This window comes from Haemaphysalis longicornis, unplaced genomic scaffold (assembly GCF_048455015.1).
Source record: "Haemaphysalis longicornis isolate Haplotype H1 unplaced genomic scaffold, Haemaphysalis longicornis Haplotype H1 scaffold_11, whole genome shotgun sequence".
Classification (NCBI taxonomy): Eukaryota; Metazoa; Arthropoda; class Arachnida; order Ixodida; family Ixodidae; genus Haemaphysalis; species Haemaphysalis longicornis.
The window spans coordinates 66897865-66906536 of NW_027526214.1; the positions used below are offsets into that span (position 1 = coordinate 66897865).

An 8672-nucleotide genomic window follows, 5' to 3' on the forward strand; every position below is an offset into this window, starting at 1 on the left:
CGCCCAGAGTGGGGACCGAACCCACGCCTTTCGATTAGTTCTCGAATGCCTTACCAATTCGGCTATCTGGGCGACTGTGTTCTCCTTCACTTTTTGGGCTATTTATATTTACTAGAAGTGTATCGGACGCTTGAGGGTGGTAGCCAGCGCCACTCTGACTACACGGGGAGAAGGGGACCTTCTTTCTAACCCCAGGGGCGTGACTCAAACGTCTACGGCCTGTCATGAGCGGGTAAATGGCGGGAAGCCCTATTATGCTACCTAGGCATAAAGGCTTCCAGAACCGAGACCCTCGCTAGGCTTTCGCAGATTAATTTAGTAAGTAAAAATGAGGGGCTCGTTGAGGAAATACAGAAAAATAGGTCGGCAGTCTAGGACGCCAAAGGAGGCAGAGGGGTGTGGTTAGGTTTTATTTTTTACTAGGGTAATGAAGTTAACATTCTTTTAAAATATAAGAAAGAAAGAAAAAAAAAACACGCGCCCAGAGTGGGGACCGAACCCACGCCTTTCGATTAGATCTCGAATGCTTTACCAATTCGGCTATCTAGGCGACTGTGTTCTCCTTCACTTTCTGGGCTATTTATTTTTACTAGAAGTGTATCTGACGCTTGAGGGTGGTAGCCAGCGCCACTCTGACTACACGGGGAGAAGGGGACCTTCTTTTTAACCCCCGGGGCGTGACTCAAACGTCTACGGCCTGTCATGAGCGGGTAACTGGCGGGAAGCCCTCTTATCCTACGTGGGCATCGAGGCTTCCAGGACCGAGACCGTCGCTAGGCTTTCGCAGATTAATATAGTAAGTAAAAATTAGGGGCTCGTTGAGGAAATACAGAAACATAGGTCGGCAGTCTACCTCGCCAAAAGAGGCATAGGGGTGTGGTTAGGCTTTATTTTTTACTATGGTTAAAGAAGTTAAGATTCTTTTTTAAATATAAGAAAGAAAGAAAAACAAGCGCCCAGAGGTGGGACCGAACCCACGCCTTTCAATTAGATATCGAATGCCTTACCAATTCGGCTATCTGGGCGACTGTGTTCTCCTTCACTTTCTGGGCTATTTATATTTACTAGAAGTGTATCTGACGCTTGAAGGTGGTTGCCAGCGCCACCCTGACAACACGGGGAGTAGGGGACCTTCTTTCTAACCCCAGGGGCGTGACTCAAACGACTACGGCCTGTTATGAGCGGGTAAATGGCGGGAAGCCCTCTTATGCTACCTAGGCATCAAGGCTTCCAATACCGAGACCCTCGCTAGGCTTTCGCAGGTTAATATAGTAAGTAAAAATGAGGGGCTCCTTGAGGAAATACAGAAACATAGGTCGGCAGTCTACAACGCCAAAGGAGGCATAGGGGTGTGGTTAGGCTGTATTTTTTACTTTGGGTAATGAAGTTAGATTCTTTTTTAAATATAAGAAAGAAAGAAAGAAAGAAAGAAAGAAAGAAAGAAAGAAAAACACGCGCCCAGAGTGGCGACCGAACCCACGTCTTTCGATTAGATCTCAAATGCTTTACCAATTCGGCTATCTGGGCACTGTGTTCTCGTACACTTTCTGGGCTATTTATATTTACTAGAAGTGTATCTGACGCTTGAGTGTGGTAGCCAGCGCCACTCTGACTACACGGGGAGAAGGGGACCTTCATTTTAACCCCCTGGGCGTGACTCAAACGTCTACGGCCTGTCATGAGCGGGTAACTGGCGGGAAGCCCTCTTATGCTACCTAGGCATCAAGGCTGCCAGAACCGAGACCCTCGCTAGGCTTTCGCAGATTAATATAGTAAGTAAAAATGAGGGGCTCGCTGAGGAGATACAGAAACATAGGTCGGCAGTCTACAACGCCAAAGGAGGCATAGGGGTGTGGTTTGGCTTTATTTTTTACTGTGGTTAATGAAGTTAGATTCTTTTTTAAATATAAGAAAGAAAGAAAAGAAGAAAGAAAAACACGCGCCCAGAGTGGGGACTGAACCCACGCCTTTCGATAAGATCTCGAATGCTTTACCAATTCGGCTATCTGGGCGACTGTGTTCTCCTACACTTTCTGGGCTATTTATATTTACTAGAAGTGTATCTGACGCTTGAGGGTGGTAGCCAGCGCCACTCTGACTACACGTGGAAAAGGGGACCTTCTTTTTACCCCCGGGGCGTGACTCAAACGTCTACGGCCTGTCATGAGCGGGTAACAGGCTGCAAGCCCTTTTATGCTACCTAGGCATCAAGGCTGCCAGAACCGAGACCCTCGCTAGGCTTTCGCAGAATAATTTAGTAAGTAAAAATGAGGGGTATGTTGAGAAAATACAGAAACATAGGTCGGTAGTCTACGACGCCAAAGGAGGCATAGGGGTGTGGTTAGGCTTTATTTTTTACTCTGGGTAATGAAGTTAAGATTCTTTTTTAAATATAAGAAAGAAAGAAAAACACGCGCCCAGAGTGGGGACCAAACCCACGCTTTTCGATTAGATCTCGAATGCCTTACCAATTCGGCTATCTGGGCGACTGTGTTCTCCTTCACTTTCTGGGCTATTTATATTTACTAGAAGTGTATCTGACGCTTGAGGGTGGTAGCCAGCGCCACTCTGACTACACGGAGAGAAGGGGACCTTCTTTTTAACCCCCGGGGCGTGACTCAAACGTCTACGGCCTGTCATGAGCGGGTAAATGGCGGGAAGCCCTATTATGCTACTTAGGCATAAAGGCTGCCAGAACCGAGACCCTCGCTAGGCTTTCGCAGATTAATTTAGTAAGTAAAAATGAGGGGCTCGTTGAGGAAATACAGAAACATAGGTCGGCAGTCTAGGACGCCAAAGGAGGCAGAGGGGTGTGGTTAGGTTTTATTTTTTACTAGGGTAATGAAGTTAAGATTCTTTTAAAATATAAGAAAGAAAGAAAGAAAAACACGCGCCCAGAGTGGGGACCGAACCCACGCCTTTCGATTAGATCTCGAATGCTTTACCAATTCGGCTATCTAGGCGACTGTGTTCTCCTTCACTTTCTGGGCTATTTATATTTACTAGAAGTGTATCTGACGCTTGAGGGTGGTAGCCAGCGCCACTCTGACTACACGGGGAGAAGGGGACCTTCTTTTTAACCCCCTGGGCGTGACTCAAACGTCTACGGCCTGTCATGAGCGGGTAACTGGCGGGAAGCCCTCTTATGCTACCTAGGCATCAAGGCTGCCAGAACCGAGACCCTCGCTAGGCTTTCGCAGATTAATATAGTAAGTAAAAATGAGGGGCTCGCTGAGGAGATACAGAAACATAGGTCGGCAGTCTAGGACGCCAAAGGAGGCAGAGGGGTGTGGTTAGGTTTTATTTTTTACTAGGGTAATGAAGTTAAGATTCTTTTAAAATATAAGAAAGAAAGAAAGAAAAACACGCGCCCAGAGTGGGGACCGAACCCACGCCTTTCGATTAGATCTCGAATGCTTTACCAATTCGGCTATCTAGGCGACTGTGTTCTCCTTCACTTTCTGGGCTATTTATATTTACTAGAAGTGTATCTGACGCTTGAGGGTGGTAGCCAGCGCCACTCTAACTACACGGGGAGAAGGGGACCTTCTTTTTACCCCCGGGGCGTGACTCAAACGTCTACGGCCTGTCATGAGCGGGTAACTGGCGGCAAGCCCTCTTATGCTACCTAGGCATCAAGGCTGCCAGAACCGAGACCCTCGCTAGGCTTTCGCAGATTAATATAGTAAGTAAAAATGAGGGGCTCGCTGAGGAGATACAGAAACATAGGTCGGCAGTCTACAACGCCAAAGCAGGCATACGGGTGTGGTTAGGCTTTATTTTTTACTATGGTAAATGAAGTTAAGATTCTTTTTAAATATAAGAAAGAAAGAAAGAAAAACACGCGCCCAGAGTGGGGACCGAACCCACGCCTTTCGATTAGATCTCGAATGCTTTACCAATTCGGCTATCTGGGCGACTGTGTTCTCCTTCACTTTCTGGGCTATTTATATTTACTAGAAGTGTATCTGACGCTTGAGGGTGGTAGCCAGCGCCACTCTGACTACACGGGGAGAAGGGGACCTTCTTTTTACCCCCGGGGCGTGACTCAAACGTCTACGGCCTGTCATGAGTGGGTAAATGGCGGGAAGCCCTCTTATGCTACCTAGGCATCAAGGCTTCCAAGACCGAGACCCTCGCTAGGCTTTCGCAGATTAATATAGTAAGTAAAAATGAGGGGCTCCTTGAGGAAATACAGAAACATAGGTCGGCAGTCTACAACGCCAAAGGAGGCATAGGGGTGTGGTTAGGCTGTATTTTTTACTTTGGGTAATGAAGTTAGATTCTTTTTTAAATATAAGAAAGAAGAAAGAAAGAAAGAAAGAAAGAAAAACACGCGCCCAGAGTGGGGACCGAACCCACGTCTTTCGATTAGATCTCAAATGCTTTACCAATTCGGCTATCTGGGCACTGTGTTCTCCTACACTTTCTGGGCTATTTATATTTACTAGAAGTGTATCTGACGCTTGAGTGTGGTAGCCAGCGCCACTCTGACTACACGTGGAGAAGGGGACCTTCATTTTAACCCCCTGGGCGTGACTCAAACGTCTACGGCCTGTCATGTGCGGGTAACTGGCGGGAAGCCCTCTTATGCTACCTAGGCATCAAGGCTGCCAGAACCGAGACCCTCGCTAGGCTTTCGCAGATTAATATAGTAAGTAAAAATGAGGGGCTCGCTGAGGAGATACAGAAACATAGGTCGGCAGTCTACAACGCCAAAGCAGGCATACGGGTGTGGTTAGGCTTTATTTTTTACTATGGTAAATGAAGTTAAGATTCTTTTTAAATATAAGAAAGAAAGAAAGAAAAACACGCGCCCAGAGTGGGGACCGAACCCACGCCTTTCGATTAGATCGCGAATGCCTTACCAATTCGGCTATCTGGGCGACTGTGTTCTCCTTCACTTTCTGGGCTATTTATATTTACTAGAAGTGTATCTGACGCTTGAGGGTGGTAGCCAGCGCCACTCTGACTACACGAGAAGAAGGGGACCTTCTTTTTAACCCCCGGGGTGTGACTCAAACGTCTACGGCCTGTCATGAGCGGGTAACTGGCGGGAAGCCCTCTTATGCTACCTAGGCATCAAGGCTGCCAGAACCGAGACCTTTGCTAGGCTTTCGCAGATTAATATAGTAAGTAAAAATGAGGGGCTCGTTGAGGAAATACAGAAACATTGGTCGGCAGAGTACGACGCCAAAGGAGACAGAGGGGTGTGGTTAGGCTTTATTTTTTTCTAGGGTAATGAAGTTAACATTCTTTTAAAATATAAGAAAGAAAAACACGCGCCCAGAGTGGGGACCGAACCCACGCCTTTCGATTAGATCTCGAATGCCTTACCAATTCGGCTCTCTGGGCGACTGTGTTCTCCTTCACTTTTTGGGCTATTTATATTTACTAGAAGTGTATCTGACGCTTGAGGGTGGTAGCCAGCGCCACTCTGACTACACGGAGAGAAGGGGACCTTCTTTTTAACCCCCGGGGCGTGACTCAAACGTCTACGGCCTGTCATGAGCGGGTAAATGGCGGGAAGCCCTATTATGCTACTTAGGCATAAAGGCTGCCAGAACCGAGACCCTCGCTAGGCTTTCGCAGATTAATTTAGTAAGTAAAAATGAGGGGCTCGTTGAGGAAATACAGAAACATAGGTCGGCAGTCTAGGACGCCAAAGGAGGCAGAGGGGTGTGGTTAGGTTTTATTTTTTACTAGGGTAATGAAGTTAAGATTCTTTTAAAATATAAGAAAGAAAGAAAGAAAAACACGCGCCCAGAGTGGGGACCGAACCCACGCCTTTCGATTAGATCTCGAATGCTTTACCAATTCGGCTATCTAGGCGACTGTGTTCTCCTTCACTTTCTGGGCTATTTATATTTACTAGAAGTGTATCTGACGCTTGAGGGTGGTAGCCAGCGCCACTCTGACTACATGGGGAGAAGGGGACCTTCTTTTTAACCCCCTGGGCTTCACTCAAACGTCTACGGCCTGTCATGAGCGGGTAACTGGCGGGAAGCCCTCTTATGCTACCTAGGCATCAAGGCTGCCAGAACCGAGACCCTCGCTAGGCTTTCGCAGATTAATATAGTAAGTAAAAATGAGGGGCTCGCTGAGGAGATACAGAAACATAGGTCGGCAGTCTACAACGCCAAAGCAGGCATACGGGTGTGGTTAGGCTTTATTTTTTACTATGGTAAATGAAGTTAAGATTCTTTTTAAATATAAGAAAGAAAGAAAGAAAAACACGCGCCCAGAGTGGGGACCGAACCCACGCCTTTCGATTAGATCTCGAATGCTTTACCAATTCGGCTATCTGGGCGACTGTGTTCTCCTTCACTTTCTGGGCTATTTATATTTACTAGAAGTGTATCTGACGCTTGAGGGTGGTAGCCAGCGCCACTCTGACTACACGGGGAGAAGGGGACCTTCTTTTTACCCCCGGGGCGTGACTCAAACGTCTACGGCCTGTCATGAGTGGGTAAATGGCGGGAAGCCCTCTTATGCTACCTAGGCATCAAGGCTTCCAAGACCGAGACCCTCGCTAGGCTTTCGCAGATTAATATAGTAAGTAAAAATGAGGGGCTCCTTGAGGAAATACAGAAACATAGGTCGGCAGTCTACAACGCCAAAGGAGGCATAGGGGTGTGGTTAGGCTGTATTTTTTACTTTGGGTAATGAAGTTAGATTCTTTTTTAAATATAAGAAAGAAAGAAAGAAAGAAAGAAAGAAAGAAAGAAAGAAAAACACGCGCCCAGAGTGGGGACCGAACCCACGTCTTTCGATTAGATCTCAAATGCTTTACCAATTCGGCTATCTGGGCACTGTGTTCTCCTACACTTTCTGGGCTATTTATATTTACTAGAAGTGTATCTGACGCTTGAGGGTGGTAGCCAGCGCCACTCTAACTACACGGGGAGAAGGGGACCTTCTTTTTACCCCCGGGGCGTGACTGAAACGTCTACGGCCTGTCATGAGCGGGTAACTGGCGGCAAGCCCTCTTATGCTACCTAGGCATCAAGGCTGCCAGAACCGAGACCCTCGCTAGGCTTTCGCAGATTAATATAGTAAGTAAAAATGAGGGGCTCGCTGAGGAGATACAGAAACATAGGTCGGCAGTCTACAACGCCAAAGCAGGCATACGGGTGTGGTTAGGCTTTATTTTTTACTATGGTAAATGAAGTTAAGATTCTTTTTAAATATAAGAAAGAAAGAAAGAAAAACACGCGCCCAGAGTGGGGACCGAACCCACGCCTTTCGATTAGATCTCGAATGCTTTACCAATTCGGCTATCTGGGCGACTGTGTTCTCCTTCACTTTCTGGGCTATTTATATTTACTAGAAGTGTATCTGACGCTTGAGGGTGGTAGCCAGCGCCACTCTGACTACACGGGGAGAAGGGGACCTTCTTTTTACCCCCGGGGCGTGACTCAAACGTCTACGGCCTGTCATGAGTGGGTAAATGGCGGGAAGCCCTCTTATGCTACCTAGGCATCAAGGCTTCCAAGACCGAGACCCTCGCTAGGCTTTCGCAGATTAATATAGTAAGTAAAAATGAGGGGCTCCTTGAGGAAATACAGAAACATAGGTCGGCAGTCTACCACGCCAAAAGAGGCATAGGGGTGTGGTTAGGCTTTATTTTTTACTGTGGTTAATGAAGTTAAGATTCTTTTTTAAATATAAGAAAGAAAGAAAAACAAGCGCCCAGAGGTGGGACCGAACTCACGCCTTTCAATTAGATCTCGAATGCCTTACCAATTCGGCTATCTGGGCGACTGTGTTCTCCTTCACTTTCTGGGCTATTTATATTTACTAGAAGTGTATCTGACGCTTGAAGGTGGTAGCCAGCGCCACTCTGACAACACGGGGAGAAAGGGACCTTCTTTCTAACCCCTGGGGCGTGACTCAAACGACTACGGCCTGTCATGAGCGGGTAAATGGCGGGAAGCCCTCTTATGCTACCTAGGCATAAAGGCTGCCAGAACCGAGACCCTCGCTAGGCTTTCGCAGATTAATTTAGTAAGTAAAAATGAGGGGCTCGTTGAGGAAATACAGAAACATAGGTCGGCAGTCTACAACGCCAAAGGAGGCATAGGGGTGTGGTTAGGCTTTATTTTTACTATGGTTAATGAAGTTAGATTCTTTTTTAAATATAAGAAAGAAAGAAAGAAAGAAAGAAAGAAAGAAAGAAAGAAAAACATGCGCCCAGAGTGGGGACCGAACCCACGCCTTTCGATAAGATCTCGAATGCCTTACCAATTCGGCTATCTGGGCGACTGTGTTCTCCTACACTTTCTGGGCTATTTATATTTACTAGAAGTGTATCTAACGCTTGAGGGTGGTAGCCAGCGCCACTCTGACTATACGGGGAGAAGGTTACCTTCTTTTTAACCCCCGGGGCGTGACTCAAACGTCTACGGCCTGTCATGAGCGGGTAACTGGCGGGAAGCCCTCTTATGCTACCTAGGCATCAAGGTTGCCAGAACCGAGACCCTCGCTAGGCTTTCGCAGAATAATATAGTAAGTAAAAATGAGGAGCTCGCTGAGGAAATACAGAAACATAGGTCAGCAGTCTACAACGCCAAAGGAGGCATACGGGTGTGGTTACGCTTTATTTTTTACTATGGTAAATGAAGTTAAGATTCTTTTTAAATATAAGAAAGCAAGAAAGAAAAAAAAACACG

General features: G+C 46.9%; 1 non-coding gene across 1 annotated transcript; it reads right to left on the reverse strand.

Moving 5' to 3' along the window:
• Trnas-acu (transfer RNA serine (anticodon ACU)) lies at positions 1 to 72 on the reverse strand. Its single transcript has one exon. It is a non-coding gene; the product is annotated as a tRNA-Ser (tRNA).
• Positions 73 to 8672: the final 8600 nt, after the last annotated feature.